The 20,057-nt window shown below is 39.6% G+C and overlaps 1 long non-coding RNA gene across 1 annotated transcript in view; it reads left to right on the plus strand.

Annotated features, from left to right (window-relative positions):
- The window catches only part of LOC132210558 (uncharacterized), a 74,071-nt gene that overhangs the window by 31,555 nt on the left and 22,459 nt on the right, over positions 1–20,057 (plus strand). Inside the window, exon 2 of the long non-coding RNA XR_009446690.1 lies at positions 14,728–14,812. This is a non-coding gene — a long non-coding RNA (uncharacterized LOC132210558). The remainder of the gene's footprint in view (positions 1–14,727; positions 14,813–20,057) is intronic.

The following is a 20,057-nucleotide window of genomic DNA, read 5'->3' on the forward strand; positions in this document are numbered from 1 at the left end:
GGTAGATGATTTCCCATTCTCTAGGCTGCAGTTAGACAGATTGCCCTATGGTGAGTGTCTGAAGCTGATGGCTGACCATGACCCAAACCCCTGAGATGTATGTGTAGTTTACCACTAGACAGATGGTAGTGGGATGCGCCAAACAAAGCAGCCCCCTCTTGACTGGATTAAAGATTAGCCCTCACCCAGTTTCTGACACAGGCATTTGATTGAGTAAATGGGCAGCGTGTTTGCTGCACAGGTAGCTAGGTGTTCAAGTGACATCTCAGTGCTTTGTACAGCAAGGCCAACCCCCTCTTCGTCACCCTCACTGGACAGTTCCGTACAAGCATGAGAAGCTGCTTGAAGCTGTGCAAAATGTGTCAGTACCAGCTGTGCTGATAGCCTTTGGCTCTGGTTGAAATGTCAGTGCATCTACCCTGTCTAGTCCTGTTTGAATTTTATAAGTCTCTATGAGATGCCTCCTCATTTGTCTGAACTCTAGTGAAAACAATCCTGACCTAGTCAATCTCTCCTCATACTTCAGATCCGCCATCCCCAAGATCAGCCTGGTAAATCTTTGCTGCACTCCCTCCAGAGCAGGGTGGCATGGTATGGCAAGATAAGGCATGGATGCTATGAGTATGGAGGTAGCATTAAGTGAGTGAGCACTAAAGGAGTAAGCGAGCAGTCCTGATGTGCATCCTGGTCCACTCCATGAGCTGGGTCCATGGCTCTGTGTGCAAAATGTCCTTGCTGCATATTTTCAGTGCATTGACTTTGCTGGTAGTGTGTCCTGCAGTGCAGGTCAGTGCTTCTCATGTGGCCTGCAAGTGGATCGGTAAGGTGTCACATTAGCCAGGAGGCATGGGCATGTGATATTTGACAACGTCAGGGTAATGTGAGATTGAAGACTGAGAATCATGTCCTGAGATGGTGTTTTGTACTGAGCTCCTCACAGCCAGTGGTGAGTTGAAGTTGCCAGTTACTCACTCTGGTTTCCATGTTGAGATTCCTTGACATCTAGCTGCTTTGGTGTATTTCATAAGAAAGGATGTTGAATGTTAAGGGGACAGGTTTGATTAATGAGTTTTCATCCCTCGTAGGTGGCAACAGTCGTTACCTTACAGGAACATCAACTTGCTGCTTAGCAAAGACATAAAAGGTGAAGTGAGTTCTCCTAACTTTGAGATAGGCCTCATCAGACAGTGTTTGATTTGCTAAAAATTGCATCCACATCTCTAAGGCCCTGATGAGATATTGTACATACCACCCAAGAGAAAACTGGAGCGATTACAAAGAAGCACAGTGAGGCAGAGAATCATTGAAACCATTGAATCTATACTGCCTAGACTAAGCCCCATTTTCCTGTGCTAGGCTGATAGACCTGAATCTTATGACTTCAGGTATTCATCCAAATACTTTTTAAAAGGCTGTTAGGGATGCATTTTCCCTCAAATCCTCTTTAAACCACCTGCCTTTCGCTTTAAAACTATGTCCCAATGATAAAGAAGTGATAAGTATTGTTTAACGAGGAGCAGTAGATTCAGGATGGGGACTGAACAACAATGAGGTAGAGTCAATATAGCACCATTAATGCATTGTAACTCCCAAGGGGCTTCACAGGCACACAGTAAAAACAATATGAGATTCTGAGCCATATAAATAGAGATTACGTGTGCGTGTAAATAGCGGTTCCAACCGATAATCAAAAGCTTGGTCAAAGAGGTGGGTATTACAAAGAGTTTTAAAGAAGGATACTAGCAGAAGAACTGAATCTTAATAGAACTCTGTTGTTCCTTATAATTACAGAGTCTTATTGTACAGGCAGGACAACTCTTATTGTGTCTGTACCAACTTTTTATCGAACTTATCTTAGATTAATCCCATTGCCCTGCTTTCTCCACAGTCCTGCATCATCTTCTGTTTTAAATCTTTATTCATTTTTCCTAAAAGAGATATCACTCTAGAGTAATTTGCTTCAAACATTTCTCTTGACCCTTTTGGTGACAAATTTAAATTGATGTGCGACAGTCTGCAGATGATCAGTCATCAAGTATGTTCAAGACAGAGGCTGAAAGACTTCTGGACACTGAACGAATAAGGGATTATAGGGCTAAGGCAGGAAAGGGGAATTGAGGTAAAAATATTGGCTGTAATCTTACTTAGTGGCAAAACAGGCTTGATTTGCCACACAGCCCTACCCCTCCTTGTATTTCCTACATCCTTTTGCTAAGGGTTCTGCTGCGGAATGGCCACAAATGATAACATTCAAAGGCCTGTGAAATATCATGAGAGGTAAAAAGCATTTTGTGCCAATGATTATTGAGGGTAATCTGACCTTGATCTCACCTCATGGCTTCCAAATTGAGAGTTTTGCTGCAGAAATATCAGATTTTCATCATTAACCACACAAACACTGGCCTTCTTTAGGAGCTTCTTGCAACGCTGCTGGATATCTTACCCCTGCATCCACACCTTCCTACTAAGAGGTGCATTTAACACCATAGGATTCACTGAGTATAATAACATTATGCTGAGCACAAAAAAAATTAATAGGGTCAGCCCACTTCTGTTTCACTAAATGCCTGATATCCTTTCAAACTAGAAAATCTGTGCTCATTCTTTTTCTGTGCAATTGGAAATATTGAGGCTAGTTTCAATATTTATCACATTATGTTGATATAAAGCACACATTAGAGCATTAACGTTCCAAGACTGTGTCATTTCATTCAACACCATCATAAAAAAAAAATCACCTCCCCTGCTTTCCTCTGCTGAAGGCATGTTAAGGTACAATTTTGTGAGACCCAGCATCATCTTTGGCCACTCTTAACATGTGAGTCTGGCCAATGGCTGTCAGCAAGTTGGTTGATTGTGGAATGTGGGAAGGAATATAGCTGAGCTTGAATCTGTCCTTTCCCAATCCAAAAACTTTCAGTATAGCAATGAGACTACTTGACAATTTTGTTGCTTCTTAATACACTTGACAACAATGGGAGACAGCTATCTCAACTATAATTACCCTTCATCAAGACTCAGAAGAAGGATACAAATCAAGACTGGTTCTTCCTGCCTCTGTATGCCTTAGCAAATTTAGTAAATAAAAAAATTAATATATTTTACCTAAGTTTATTTCCAGGGAACTAAGAGTGAGTTGTTTCTTTAAGAAATTGCTGCTAGAATAAATGACTATTAGCAATGGGATATGTGAAGGAAAATAGAAACTATTAGCAAGAATTGGTTTGCAGTACGATGAAATAGTTTTCAGCATCAGTATGACAGAAATTGCTCACACTTTAGGTTCATATGATTCAATAGTTACCCTTTTCTGATAATACAGTGACATTTGCCCCAACAAAGTTGAAAATTGGTGAGGTGTCCATTGACATAAATGTAATCTGGCCAAAAGGTTAGGTCTGGATCATTTATTTCCATTAGGGCTACCTTTTAACTTGTTTTCGGTTCTAAGTTGTCTGTGTGAGTAGCTATTTGGCTTCTTACTGCTCTGTGACGATGAACTACATTGGCACATTTTCTGAAAGTGACATATTCTTTTACAGGTAAAGCATTCTTTCTTAGTCATTGAGCACTGCTTGTGTGTGTAAGCTTTCCATGCCCCATAGCACTGACAATATTCACTCTAATTTTGTTCCCTTTCTTCTGGACTTTCAAGGTCCATGCATGGCATCAACTTCCAAAACTGGACGTCAATGCTTGGAACAGTGTCATCATGTCGGTTGGTGGACATGGCCTCTTAGGAGACTACTGGGCCCTGTGGATATACATCTTAGATTAAAAGTTCCTTCTTATGTGTGTCTTTAGATCTTTTTAACCTTAAAAACAGAATGGAATTTGTCAATTTTTTTCTGGTCACATTGATACCCTGCTTTTTGGATCGATCTGTATTGCTTATGAACTGTTTTACCCAGCATTTGAATGTCTTTCCCTAAAGTAAAATCTACTTTTGGCTATAAAAAATCTGAACTCTTCTATTAAATCTTTCCCCCTCAAGAATTCTATTTGATCTGAGATTAAAGCAATTGTCAAAATTTTGTAGAATTTCTTCAAAAATATCTGTTGCTTCTGTGCCTTGATGAGCTATTGCATCATTAACTATCACCTCACTTGAACTAAAGTATATTTTCTTGTTTAGCTTCGGATTTGGTAACTTATTCATAAGCAAGATGGAATCTTAAGAACATTTTAGAAAATACTTTTAATTCCGTGTTCTGTTTGGCCCATCTCTGATATTATATCTTCCTGTTGATATTAGGTTTGCTGCTGTAACTTTCAAATGCGAATACTGCCTCATTTCTTTAAAGTCTTTAGCTTCTATAATAGAACAATATCGCTGCTGTGAACTACTACACTGGAAGTGCTTCCCATACTTGTGCATTCAAAATGGAGAATGACCATATTTTACAAATAAAATGGCAGATGCCCAGCTTGTTTGAGAGCTTGTCCAGATGAACCTCAAAAATAATGTCCTCAATTAACTATCCCCATTTCCTTAAAGGGTTTACTGAGTGAATCCCTACGGCTTAATATGCAATTCTTGTTCTCTCACAGATATTTTAAAAATTAATTCCACTATTTATGTTTCTGTAAGATAAACCCCTAGCCTACACAGGATTTTCTTTATGATTCACACTGTCTGCACAATACTAATAATTTCCTCACTTCCCACTTCTTTCTTCGAAATTTCCTGCTCTTTGCAGTTTGAATAAATGCTACCTGCCTATAATCAGCTCGATTAATAGATAGTTTTACAGCCATTTCAGAGCCTTAACAAGCTGTTAACTTTTCTGGTTAGGCTTTTTTAAAAATTCACTCATGGGACATGGGCTTTGATGGCCAGGCCAGTGTTTATTGCCTGTCCTTGGTTGCCCTTGAGAAGTTGGTGCTTAGTTGCCATCTTGGAACACTGCAGCCCACGTGCTATGGGTCGGCCTGCAATGGAATTAAGGAAGGCATTCCAGGATTTTGACCCAGCGACAGTGAAGGGACAGTGAAATATTGCCAAGTCAGGATGGTGAGTGGCTTGGAGGAGAGGTGTTCCCATGTATTTGCTGACCTTGTCCTTCGAGTTGGTAGTGGCCATGGTTTTGGAAACCAAAAGAACTGCGGATGCTGCAAATCAGGAACAAAAACAAAGTTGCTGGAAAAAACATTGCCAGACCTGCTGAACTTTTCCAGCAACTTTGTTTTTGTTCATGGTTTTGGAAGTTGTTGCTGGAGAAACTTTGAATATCTGCAGTGCCTCTGAATGTCAGTGATGAAGACAACAAATGTTTTTGAACTGCTTTGTGATAGTTGATGGAAAGCTTCTTGAGTGTTGCTGGAGTTGATCTCTTCCAGGGGAGTATTCCACCACACTCCTAAGTTGAATTTTATAGTTGATGGACAGGTTATGGTAAATCAGGGGTGAGTCACTCGTTGAAGTATTCCTAGACTTTGGCTTGCTTCTGTAGCCACTGTACATAAACAACTAGTCCAGTTCAGTTTCTGGTCAATGATAATTCCCAAGATGTTGATAGTGGGGGATTCAGTGATGGTAGCACCATTGATTGTCATTGGATATGGTTATTGCCTGGTATTTGTGTGGCATGAATGTTACTTGCCACTTGTCAACTCAAGTCTGGACGTTGCATTTTAATGTGGACTGGTTCAGTATCTAAGGAGTCATGAATGCTGCTGAACATTGTGCAATCATCAGTGAACATCCCCACTTCTGACCTTATGATGGAGGGAAAGTCATTGATGAAGCAGCTGAAGATGGTTGGGCCTAGGACACTACCCAGATGAACTCCTGCAGAGATGTCCTGGAGCTGAGGTGACTGACCTCTGACAAGCACAAGCATATTCCTATAGCGAGGTATGAGTCCAACCAGCAGAGAGATTTCCCCTGATACCCATTGATTCCAGTTTTGCTCATGGTTCCTTGATGCTACACTGGGTCCAACGGGGCCTTGATATCAAGACCTGTCACTCTCCTCACTTCTGGTTTGAGCAGATGCAGTGTTTATTTTTGGTTAAATTGCTGGTCCATGCTGTGTGTGCGACATCAATGTAGTTGGGGACCACACAGTAACATATCCACGCTCTCTTAGTGCTCTGAACCATGACAAGCTGCCATCTCGTCCAATGGACTAAAAAAGCAATGCAAATCACAAATTCTGACAGGGGCCAAGTAAGTGCAAAGCGAATGAGTGTAAAAAAATGTACCTGATCACCATAAGATGCATTCTGTGTTGAAGATTAAAAAGTGTGTGTATCCCTGTGCAATCCTGTGACCTGGCAGAAACAAGCAAGTTGAAGGTGTCACTGAACTCTGCAGTCAAGTCCTGAGGAGCTCACATGGTGAGAGAGTTGGACCGAGAGCTGGCAGGCTGATGTGATGAGGCTGGTGGTTTGCTGATGCTGACTTGCATGGATGAAGTGTGGTCACAGATGGTGATGCAGGGATGTTGTCATGAAGACAGAGCTGGACGAAGGCCAGAAGAAGTGAGAGCTGCACTGCTGCTGCCAGGAAACCATTCTGACTTTCATGTTGCAAATTGGTGCCATCGAGTTTCTGTGGGAAGGCAGAGAGAATTGGGAGCTACATGGAAATAAAGTCATCCACTGCTCGTGAAAGAGATTCTGAATCCACCGTTTAAAACTTAAGGAGAAAACCAGAAATATTTTCTCTCGTCTTTGAAAATGATTTGCCCAATTTTCTTAAAGAGCAGAAAATTCTTCTCTGAATTCATGAATCAGTGAGGGTGATCTCAATGCTAGGTTTCACTCCTTTGAGATGTTAAGCTGTTCCCTTGCCCGAGTCCAACTGATGTCATGCTATTGGGAAGTGCGCAGCTATTTCACAGCATTAGCCTTGTTGAATCCTTACACCCTCCTACAACCTTGTTGCAATTAGAGCCACATTGACTGGGAAATGGAAGTAGGATGAACCCGAGGCAGACTCAAGTGATATTTATGTTGGTTTGCCAGGAATCTATTCTCAGTGTTAAATCCAGCCCCATCTTTCTTCAGATCTGATGATAGGTCATTGAACTGTACAGAGCATTGATGAACTGATTAGAATTCTCGCAGGAACAGTTGAGGTGGATTATATAGTTTCCTTACATGGGAAAGACTACAAGAGGGAAACGATATTCGACAGATTGGTGTTTTTGACGCATAATACACCCACTGTTCCACCTTCATCATCATCACTCAGCTCACATCCTGGATTGGAGCTCATTAGGTTTGGATTGCAAAGTCCCAATGAAGCTCTCATCAAATAGAGGGAATTATTAAATGTCAAATGCAATCTTTAGAGTGCTGTACACAGTTCTGGTCTCCATTCTTATATATATTAACCTAAAATTTGCAGAGTTAGCCAAATGAAATTAAGTGAAATTTAAATCGAAGTGAGGGGAAAAAAATACATATGAAGTCTGGTGATGACAATGATGAGAAATGTTACTGGTTTTAATTTATTTCTGTGTTTTGCTGAAGGAGTGCCTTTGTGTTTATGTTAACTGTTGTAACTCAGCAATAATGAACTGAGCTGTCACAGAAATTTTGAAAAAGCTGAAGCTTCTGTTTAAAACAGATATGACAAATCAGATCTGATAACTGGGACAATATATCGGCTAATTTTGTGCTGTAAGATTGTGCAGTGTGAATATCATGTGGTTGATTGGACGACAGAAATGAAAGAAAGCTAAAGTAAAGGTCAAAGTTCATTAATTCCAAGAGATATGCCTCTTTTCAGAGAGATACAATCAAATCTTAATGAGCATAATCAAAGTAGCTATGGCAGATGAAACAAAAACAAAATTTGCTGGAAAAGCTCAGCAGGTCTGGAAGCACCTATGGAGAGAAATAAGAGTTAATGTTTCCAGTCTGGTGACCCTTCCTCAGAACGGAAGCTGACCCATTTGTGATGTTTCCTAGTGGTCAAATGTATTTGCTGGAGACTGGATAGTGTCAAAGTTTAAATACACTGCTTGTCTACTAAAAGAAAGGGTCTAAGAGCAAGCTTGCCTCAGAGTAAATTAGCTAGCTCAGGAGATTGTCTGTCTGATTTGGGCCCGGAGGTCGGGATGGATCAGCCTGATCATTGGTCTGGATCTCAGATAGAGATGCAATCATGTAAACAGGCTCTCTCGTGATTGTGACCATTGTATGTGTAAGACTTTTGTGTTATTTTTTGTAGAACACTTGTCTTTAATAAAGAACAGCCAGTTCTCAGGAAGGGCCACCCTGTACCCAAAACATTAACTCTGATTTTTGTTCACAGGTGCTGCCAGACCTGCTGAGCTTTTCCAGCTATTTCTATTCTTGTTTCTGATTTATAGCACCTGCACTTCTTTCGGTTTTTTTGGGAATGTTGCGTTGTTAAATCTGCCTTGGGTTATTGATTTCTACAATAAACCCAGTGGACCAGGAAAGTGAGAATAAAAGCTGAAATATTACAAAAGAATAGAGACATTGTAGAATGTGGAAAAAATGATTCACAAGAATCACCCTAGAATTGTGTTTATAATGATCAGGAAGACTTCAGAGGAAAGGGTTCTTTTTGCTAGAAAAGAGGGAACTGAGGGCTAACCTAATGGATATCTTTGACTTTAGGATGGAAAATCCAAATCTTGAGGTCGTAAGTACTAGAATAAATGCTGTACATAAAAAAATGGAATTATAATAAAGGAGTGGGAATGTGGATTTTGCTATCTGATGGAACAGTTGAGTTGAGGAGCATAAATAAATTTAAGGGTAAAGCTGCAGAAGTGCAAGAAGGGAAAGGAGTAGGTCCTGTTGATAGAGTTAGATGGAATAGGCTGATGTGGAACGTAAACATTGGAATTGAAAAATTGGGTCAGCTGGCCTCATTCTGTGTTGTAATTTTCATGGCCTGGATTTTGTGGTCAGTGGTGAATGAACAAGTGCTCCCTGTGGATTCCACAAAAATGCCATCCACTAAGTTTTGGTGGGAGTAGAGTGCAAACATCCTATATTTCAATGCGAATTTTAATTTTCTCCTTTCTACAGGAAATCTGTCTCGCCCAAGAATAGGACAGAGAGCAGACAAACTGATGAAACAATCAGAATGAATAATTCTCACAGACATCGATGCAGAAAATAAAACACGAGGGGTATTAATCACATTTGAACCACTAAATGAATAGCTAAATAATGATTAGGTCACACAGTGATTGCAGATGCTGCATAAGTAGCAAAATACAAATTTGCAAAAGAAGTTTTATTTTGAAACTATCATTTTTAAATTTTCTTGTGACCATGAATGTATACATTTTTAATCTGTTTCTCAGGGCCAATGAAGTTGCTGAGCAATAATTATGAATTGGTCTGCCATTAAAGAGAAAAGGAGAAAAGAAGTATTATTGGTTCTTAGGATGGTATAGTGTCTTTACTGGTAAACACTGACAGCCTCACTGCCTATAATTACCACAAATCTTAGGACAAAAAATTCTGACTGGAGATATATTGAAGGACGGTAAAGGGTAAAAGATTGGAACTAAAACTTTCACCAGAGGGCTTCGCTGAATGGTTTTACATTTTACAGCTTGTCCCTTCACTATAGTTCAACAATACAAACTTTCTCCATTCAAATCCTGCCAGACCCGTTGTGCATCACCAACATTTCCTGTTATAGTCTAGATTTTGAGCATTTATAGCATTTCCCCAACTCACGTACAATAAGATAATTTTGATTGAAAAATATAAATGAGGGATTTAGAATCTATGGATCATACACTATTCAATCAGAGAACTATGGTGGTCAGCATGAGAATTAATTCCTAGAGGTGCTGCCAGATACTCCTACATCAGCCTCCATCACTTTGGCCAGTCTGTCTATGCTAAACAATTTTCTTTTTTGCTCTCTATTGGTTTGTTTTTGTGACAGTCATGGTCATTTCTCCAAGTGATGACTAAGAGTGCTGTTTCTGTAATCTCTTGCTTTCCGTATGCAAGTATTGCCATTTTGTTTCACCAACATAGAAACCCTGTACTTGCTGGGATTGGTGAATGGAGAAATGCATTTGTGTTTTTGCATTACTTCAACTCAACCCATGAATCTTGGCCCCATAGGCTTTTCTTTCTTGCATGCACAGTGAGGTGTTTTGTGCCCTGAAGGGGAACATTACCACTTTCTAGGCTGATATCTATTCCATCATGATAGATGTTTCAGTGCTTCTCAAGGAATTTTGAACCAAAGGACCTGGTCTGATTCCCTGGGGTTTATAAGGTCAATAGGTGATTTATTTGCAATTTTCAAAATGAAAGGGGGCCAGACAGAGTGGACAGAGAGAAATTATTTCTGTTGGTTCGTGAGTCTAGGACTTGGAAGCACTTTTTAAGAATTAGAGGTAGATCTTTCAGGAATTAAATTAGGAAAGAGTTCTATGTGCAGAGGGTTGTAGAAATTTGGAACTCTCTTCCATCAAACTCAAGTGATGTTAAGTCATTTGTAAGTTTTAGAAGTGAGATCAACAGATTTTTGTCACAGCGTGGGTCATAGGCAAGTTAGGTCACAGATGATCACACTGAATATCAGAACAGGCTTGAAGTTGCTATATCTTGTGCTTTAAACCAAAGTGGCTACCTGCACATAGATATTGTATCTCAGGCTGTGGGTGTCTGCATGAGTACTGTCTCTGAGGCTGCTTGCTCTTCCTAATTCCAGTTAATGCTCTTTGGCTTTTTATGTACTGCAACTCTTATTTATTTACATCTGAAGGTTATAAGTTGCCACTTTTTAGTGCAGGGCCCAAGACCTTTCTGTTGGTATGCTGTATCTAACCTGGCAACCTTCCCGTCATTGATGTCAAAGTCATATGATCAGTTCTAGGATTACATGATGTACGGAAATCTCTTCTTAGCACTAGGGGCTAAATGATCTTCTATCACTATGTTCTTAATCATACCTTACTTTGCTTGTTAGATGACTACATTATGCTATTCACATCTGTTTTCACTATTTCACAAAAATTCACAAACAGTGGGCTAAAGACACTTGAAAGAACCAAACATTCCCGCTTTTCTTCAAATGGTTGAGATATTTGTGCATTAAATGTGTTGATATCCAACACCCGGAAACTTAAATCCAATTGACTTATTGGTGATGCTTTGCTATCTTCAAGTTGATAATTTCTTTCAACATTTAGTCCATGGGGATTGTTATTGAACCTTTATTTGACTTGCAAATTTTCTTTTTTTTAAAGTAAAGGAAAATACATTTCTTGTGAGGTATGCACTTGTCAAAAACAATTAAATCTGTGCTTAGAGTTAATCTTGAAAACTAAATAAGACCTCTGAACTTTAAACTCTCTAAATAGAAAACGTACAAAGTCATTCTAATAGCTTCGACATATCTTATGCCTTTAGTCTAAATGTGTTTTCATTTTTAAATCTGAGAAACTAGTATTTTACATTTGGGTTATGAATGCTAACTTTGTTAGTTTTATGAACATTTTACTTTGAGCTTCAGTGACCTCATATTGAAATGGAATCTTTGTCCCAGAGCAGCCCTCAATAACAGTAAATTTTGTCCTGAACTAAGCTTTGCATTGGATTGACGATGAAGTTCATTGCATAACCTATGCATTTCACTTTGGAGATATGCATGTCGAATATGCTGCAGTTCATTCCAAATAAATACATACTGAATTAAAACATGGAATTCCAAGATAGCAAACCACTTCTCATTCATTCCTATTGTATAGAATTCTTGTTCCAAGAAAAGTATTTAAGCACAAAATCTTAACCCAAGCATAGATTGTTGCCAAATTATCCAACTTTTAATACTTTGTGTGCCGAATGAAATCAGCACCAGACAAGTTCCACTGACATGCAAGAATATATTATAACAGTCACTTTAATGTAAAATTTGTATCTAGTTAATGTTTATCTTCAGTCAATTGGGGACTGATTAATTAGATTAATACAAAGATTTGGAAATAGATTATTTTTATCCCCTCTTCAGTTTGAAATGAACAATGAATGTAACTAAAGCACTTGAATTATGACAGTTCAAAATGGGTAGTTACACTAGTTCATCTGTTATCATCCAGCATTAGTTCATCTAGCCGTGGAGCGTGTCCAGCGGAGATTCACACGGATGATCCCTGGAATAGTAGGTTTAACGTATGATGAATGGCTAAGGATCCTGGGATTGTACTCATTAGAGCTTAGAAGGTTGAGGGGAGATCTAATTGAAACTTACGAGATAATGTATGACTTAGAAGGGGTGGATGCTAGGAAGTTGTTTCTGTTAGGCGGGGAAACTAGGACCCTTGGGCACAGCCTTAAAATTAGAGGGAATAAATTTAAAACTGAAATGAGACAACATTTCTTTAGCCAGAGAGTGGTGGGCTTGTGGAACATTGCCACGGAGTGCAGTGGAGGCCGGGACGTTAGATGCCTTCAAGGCAGAGATCGACAAATTCTTGATCTCACAAGGAATCAAGGACTACGGGGAGAGTGCAGGGAAGTGGAGTTGAAATGGCCATCAGCCATGATTTAAATGGCAGAGTGGACTTGATGGGCCGAATGGCCTTACTTCCACTCCTATGTCTTATGGTCTTGTGGTCTTATCTTCTGCTCCCTCTAATCCAAACTTGCTAAATCGGGCCCCTATGGGTAAAGATCCTAATATAGAATCATTCTGTACAGAAGAGACCCTTCAGCACATTAAGTGTCCACGAACAAATGCTGCTCTAAAGCTACATTAGGGTGCGAGTATCTATTCTCTTTACATCGCTTCCTAAAAGTATATCATAATTAAATTTGCTTTACAGGAAATATTGGAAGAAATGTATAATTCACAGATAGCCTTCCAGAGTAGCAAATCTTTCTCAGATTTGTGCTATTGGAACTTGAAGTAATCTCTGTTCACTTTGATTAAATTAATCATAGATGAAATGATGAAAAATTGTATATATTGCAAAGGCAGTATTTTTATTGCTCAGTGTATCGAAAACCTACATTAATTATTTCCTTAATAAAAACCGAAAGAACTGCGAATGCTGTAAATCAGGAACAAAACAAAAGTTGCTGGAAAAGCTCAGCAGGTCTGGCAGCATCTGTGAAGGAGAAGACAGAGTTAACATTTCAGGTCCAGTGACCCTTCCTTGGAATTATTTCCTTGATGATGTGTAACAATTGGTGGCATTCTGTCCTGACCAAAATGAAAAATTGCACAGGTATGTCATGTCATTAAATTATCTTGTTTATAAAGCATAAGAAACAATAAATTAATAATATATACATTTATAAATTAATTATAAAAATTGAAGTAAATTATAAAATGTAGTTACAATTGTCACCTCATCAACCATCAGCAAAATGGTTGATAGTATTTTTAACAGTTCTTTCAAATGGCAAAATCCTGCTTATTCCTGCTCAGTTTGGGTTCCGTCAAACCACTCGCATACAGACATCTAAACGTCCTTGGTACAGTTGTGGACAAAAGAGCTGAGTTCCAAAGATAAGGTGAGAGTCACTGCCTGTGTTAGATTGAAATAGATTAGAATCCAGGAGAAGATTTCAACTGGCTGTTGTTATACTGGGCACAAAAGTGATTATTATGATTAGTGAAGGCCATTCGTCTCGGTCTAGAAAATTGCTGAAATAGCAGTTTGTCGGAGTCCAACACCTTCAGCTGCTTAAATGCCTTTCCTTTCATCATGATGTCAGAAGTGGGAATGGTCATTATTGACTGCATAGAGTCTGCAATACATCAGATAAGAAAGCTGTCTATGTCTGCATGCAGTTGAAAGCGTGCAATATTCAAGCTTAGGCTAATTGGTGGCAAGAAACATTCCCACCATGTGAGATCCAGGAAATGTCCAGCTACAGGAAAAGAGAGTTGAACCACCTCCCCTTAATGTTCATTAGCATTATCTTCGTTGAATCCATACAGTGTGGAAACAGGCCCTTTGGCCTAACAAGTCCACACTATCCCTACAAAGAACATCCCACCCAGACCGATTCCCCATGTCTATGCCACCTAACCTAAACACCCCTGGACACTATGGACAATTTAACTTAATGAATCTACCTATCCTGCATGTCTTTGGACTGTGGGAGAAAACTGGAACACCCAGAGGAAACCCATGCAGACATGGCGAAGAATGCGCAAACTCCGCACAGACAGTCACCCAAGTCTGGGATTGAACCCAGGTCCATGGTGCTGTGAGGCTGCAGTGCTAACCACTGAGCCACTCCAGAATTCTGGGTCACCAAAGAACAAAAATATAACTGAGCAGCCACATAAATGCCATAGCTACACGGTAGGTTAGAAGTTCTGAATTCTGAATTCTGAAAGTAATTCACATCCTGACTCCCTAAAACCTTAGATAATAAAATGTGAGGCTGGATGAACACAGCAGGCCCAGCAGCATCTCAGGAGCACAAAAGCTGACGTTTCGGGCCTAGTCCTTTCATCAGAGCCCGTAACATCAGCTTTTGTGCTCCTGAGATGCTGCTGGGCCTGCTGTGTTCATCCAGCCTCACATTTTATTATCTTGGATTCTCCAGCATCTGCAGTTCCCATTATCACTGATACAATCATCCCTAAAAACTTCCCTCAATTTAAAGGCCAAAATCTGGAGTGTGATTAGATATTCTCCAATGGCAAGGATGTTTGTAGATCTAACAACACTCAAACGTTTGATATCATCTGGGACAAAGCAGATCATCCTCCATCTCCTTAACTATTCACTTCTTCCATTACAGGCAATTTAAAATGGACCTGAGAGGCAACTTTTTCATATCAAGGATGGTGCGTATGTGGAATGAACTGCAAAAGTGGCAGATGCAGGTACAGTTATAACATTTAATAGGCATTTGAACAAGTACATGAGTAGGCAAGATTTAAAAGGATATAGGCCAAACATAGGCAAAAGATTAGCTTGGTAAACTTGGTTGGCATTGACAATTTGGACAGAAAGGTCTGTTTCCATGCTATATGACTCTATGATTCTATAGGTGTCTATAAAAAGCACTGCAGAACTCTACAAGGCCATTTTTACAGCATTTTGCAAACCCATGTTTACTATTGCACAGAAAGACAAGGGCAAGGAAACATCATCACTTCTAAATTCCCCTCCAAGTCACATGCATTCCTGACTTTCCTGACTTTCAAATATATTGCTGCTCCTTCATTGTTGCTGGGTTAAAATCCTGGGGTTCCCTACTGAACAACAATATAAGTGCCCTGCCACCACGTCGATTCCAGCACTTTAAGAAAATAGTTTGCCACTCTGTCCCAATGGCTGTTAGGATGGACAACAAATGCTGGTCTAACCAGTGAAGACCACATCCCATGGCAAATTAAAACAAATTGTCTCTCACATCAGAATTCAATGATTGTTGTTCCAGAATTAAAAACTACTTCCACTAAGGTGGATTTACAGTGGGATATTCTTCTTTTGACGATTGTGCAAGAGTCCTGACTAAATTATGAACAAAAAAAAGGATAATTTTAACCCAACCTTATCTCTGGCAGGACAAAGTCAAACATCTGATTAATATAGTCCTCATAACTTACCAGACAGGTAAAGACAAGTAGGTTCAATTCTAAGTGTGAACAATTGAGACAAGAGGAACCAACAGAGACAACAGAATTTTCAAACACACGTGACTCATACCAGTGGTGGTAATAGGAATCAAACATAATTTTAGCTTGATGGGGGTGAGTGAGAATCAGCAGTGAGTTCTTTGTTAACCGAAGATGTTGAGACAGCAGGCGAGGGCCAGAAGAAGCTGATGGCAGATTGGTTTACTCTAGAAAACTTACCTTGCAGAGCCACAATTCTGTGACTGATTATCTGGTCTTGGCAGCCTCCTATATTATGGCTTTCACCAACTTATTACTGGCTTTGCAGCCAGAATGGGTTAAGTGTTAGCTGGAGGAATTTGAATGCGGTTGAGGAATTAAAACCGCAGTCTAAATTCAGCAACAGCGTGGGACTCACCTGCCCAAAACCAGCCAGGACTTCAATCTCCTTAAGAGTGGGGCAACTGGCCCAATTCCTGTAAGGTTTTCTTACGACTACCTCAAAAAACATGGTGTTTCTTTCTGAATCATTCTGTTGCCATACCTTTAAAAAATCAAACATTTAATGTGAAGTTGCAGATTTATCCTTATACACAGCATATTGGATATTGGGGAATGTAAAATACCTGGACAATTATCAATGAAAAACACGGCTGCAGTATAAAGTGGCCCTGGTTCTCACCGACAATTTGTCTCAATGTCTTTTAAAAGAAACTCGCTGTTCAATTCTATCTAGTTCTGATGGAAGGTAAAACCTTGAAGTGTAATATATGCTTCTTTCCGCAGATGTGCCTGGAACCACTGTGGTTTTCCAACTTTTTACTTGTCTTTTCTCTGTTCTCTGGTATCACTGTGGTATTTCTGCTACCCCCATACCTCTCATTCCTACCTGAGTGAATCTGATGCCCTTAGCACCAATTATTGTCAAATGAGAGGTGTGTTTGTTCTGTGTGAACCAATTACAATCTAACAGACTGTTCAAAGCGATTGTCTTTGGGATTCTTACAGGCAAGAAATGGAATAGAATCATCTTTCACTCCACTATTCAGAATCCCTTTCAAATTCAGATTCCGAGGATGAAATGACAGGCTATTAGACACTACAGCAGCCAAATTTCCATTATATTACCTAATGTTTAAACCTCTGGTGCTCAATACACATCCAACCTACATCCTTATGCTGGTGCTGACCCAGTAGGCAATACCATCACTTTTGAGTCAAAAAGTTGTAGGTTCAAACCTTACTTGAGCTTGGAAATGAATGCTGATAATTCAGTTCAGTTTTGCATTGTCAGAGATGGTAGGTTTTGGATAAGATGTTAGAATTGCAACCTCTCCACTTGGATATAAAACACCTCATGGTATGCTTCCATGAGGAACTGAGGAGTACTCCTCACTCTCCTGATCAATTTTTTCCCCTAAATTATCATTTATAACAGATTTTTGAATCATTATGGTGTTGTAGTTTGTGGTAGCCTGCAGGAAGTAAATTGGCTGCAGCATTTCTATGTTACAACGCTGACTACACTTGGTTGTAAAGCACATTGGGATGCCCTAAGGTGGCGAAAGAAGTTATATAAGTTCAAGACTTTCTTTTCTCTTGTCTTCATCCTCTAATTTTCTAAAATATGGAATGTTTTGAAGGTTTTGCAAGAAGTCTGGTGAGGTAATATATTGTCTTATTAATGACAGTAGCTGCAGGCTCAAATCATTTCAAGTAGAACTAATACTCAATTGACCCACAAGAAATGTCATTACAATTCACTTGAGTATTTATGCTCTTTTGATCTTTTTCAAGACAGCTTTATGGTTTGCTTATAAAGGCAGGAATGGAAATCATCCCACATTTAGAAGGTCTTTGATGACACACTTGTTCTAGTGGTTCTCTCTATTTGTCTTCCTCCCCTTATAACACAGCAAGAGGAGCACACCACTGCCAAAATCCAATTTATCATCTCCATGACTATACATTTCCTGTATAAGAATTACACTCCTTAGCACATGAAGAATTTTAACTGCAGGTTTTCGAAGTTTCAGCCTAACCATTTCAAATCCTATAATTACTGCCTCGTCCCTGATTTTTTTTAAAGAACAGAATTGACTCAACATTTAAAGGTTTTATTCCTGCTGTTACCCTTCCATCATTGAACAGCAAAAGCTGTTTTAACTGTCAACATAGACAATTAGCAATAGTAATTGCTGGTATATTAATGGTGGCATAATCAATTCTAAATAATTTCAGACTTCCTGCATTGAGCCCCCACTAATGTACAGATCTTTCCTTAAGTAAGGGAATTCCTCTTCGTTCGCTACAAAAGCAGCAAAGGTATGATAGATGCATTTATGACACACAATACAACCTACAATGTACATTCTTTCCTGTTGACATGCCATATATCACTGCAGCACAGCATGAGGAAGGCTGTTATGTATTTTTCCCCAAGGCTCTGAGAACACTAAAACTAAATGTTGCAACAGGCCCTTTGTGGGATGTAATGAAAATCCTCTCCTTCCACTTTTTACATCTGCTGCAAGTTTTTATGACCAGTTTGTGATTCCTGCCCAGTACAGCCATGAACTTTGCTGTCCCATGTGCTTGCCTCATCTGGTTTTCATTGAAACCTCCCACTTGTAACTGCTGCTTTATAATGATAGTTTTCTATGAATCTATAAAACCACACCAAAAACATTGTTACTTAATATTTTCCCACAAGCTTAATTTATGCTGGGAAACTTAGCTCCCATGTCAAGTTGCTTAGCATAAGAAACAAGGTACAAGTGACTTTTCTGGGCAACTGACCAGACAGACACCTGCTACTCACCATGAACCAGTAACTTTCTTTCTATCATAATAGTTTTGGAACTGGCTCGTTCCCTGTCTACTTACAAGGTCAAGCATTAAAGTTCTATTATTTCAGGATTTTTCTTGGAGATTTTGATTGAAATTGCTAATTAGGAAAAAAATATACCTGAGAGACAAAATTGCAACACTAGTTTTAAAATAGTTTGTTTGTTTGTAATAGTTAACAGCAGTACTGGGGCTGCAAGACTTGTGTAGTCAATATACAGTCATATATTTCTGCAATGGTGGGTTGGGATTTGCAGATTGGGAACAACGTTGTCAATGTTACATTAAGTTGTATATACACATTCCAACATATATGCTGCAAATACTGGCTTTTACCTTGTGATAAATTGAATATGTGCAGACAGAAAGACTGATGGACTCGACGCCAAATTTACTATAGATGTTACCAGTGACAATCTTTTTGCAATTGCTGGAACAAGCTAAACAGGATCTACTGAACAAACACTATATTGGTTTATTGGCATAAGGTATAATGTTGTTAGTTTTCAGTCACTAGGATGCTGTTGCCAATGGAATTCAAATTTGTAGATGGCAGAATAAGAGAAATTATTAACTCATCTAATGTAGAAGAATATTTAGGTATACAAGATAATGAGAGGCATAGATAGAGTTGATACCCAGAGACTATTTCCCAGGGCAGAAATGGCTAGCACGAGGGGTCATAGTTTTAAGCTGGTTGGAGGAAAGTATAGAGGGGATGTCAGAGGCGGGTTCTTTACACAGAGAGTTGTGAGAGCATGGAATGCGTTGCCAGCAGCAGTTGTGGAAGCAAAGTCATTGGGGTCATTTAGGAGACTGCTGGACATGCATATGGTCACAGAAATTTGAGGTTGCATACATGAGGATCAATGGTCGGCACAACATCGTGGGCTGAAGGGCCTGTTCTGTGCTGTATTGTTCTATGTTCTATACAATGAGTTAGATGCCATATCAATGATTCAGAACAAATGAAATAAAATGGAGCCAAGTGTGGCACTAAACATACATGGGTTCTGTGCTGAATTGTTTTGAAATACGAGGAGATAATCTTGAGGATCATTGTGAAAAATACATAATATTACTGTTTTCGATATTTGATTTGATGGTTGCCCCTTTAAATTGAATCACAAGACAAAAAAATCCATCTAGTTGGGAGGAGTGGGTGGAATTGCGATTTGATCCACATTGGGATATAGGGCAGAAGTTAGAAACTCTGAGATTCAGCCCCTCATAACCTGCAGTGACTCGAGGGAAGTAGGACATGGGTGCTCAAAGCGCCCCTTTTATGTTAGAATTCAGGTACGATGATGTTTCTGTGACTTTTCCTATTTGCCCAGCAATCTCACCGAGCTTGCCCCAGCAAACTGAATACAAGCAATAGAGATAATGGGAACTGTAGATGCTGGAGAATCCAAGATAACAAAGTGTGGAGCTGGATGAACACAGCAGGCCAAGCAGCTTCTTAGGAGCACAAAAGCTGACGTTCTGGGCGTAGACCCTTCATCAGAGAGGGGGATAGGGTGAGGGTTCTGGAATAAATAGGGAGAGAGGGGGAGGCGGACCGAAGATGGATAGAGGAGAAGATAGGTGGAGAGGAGAGTATAGTTGGGGAGGTAGGGAGGGGATAGGTCAGTCCGGGGAGGATGGGCAGGTCAAGTTT

This window comes from Stegostoma tigrinum, chromosome 15, assembly GCF_030684315.1.
Source record: "Stegostoma tigrinum isolate sSteTig4 chromosome 15, sSteTig4.hap1, whole genome shotgun sequence".
Lineage (NCBI taxonomy): Eukaryota > Metazoa > Chordata > Chondrichthyes > Orectolobiformes > Stegostomatidae > Stegostoma > Stegostoma tigrinum.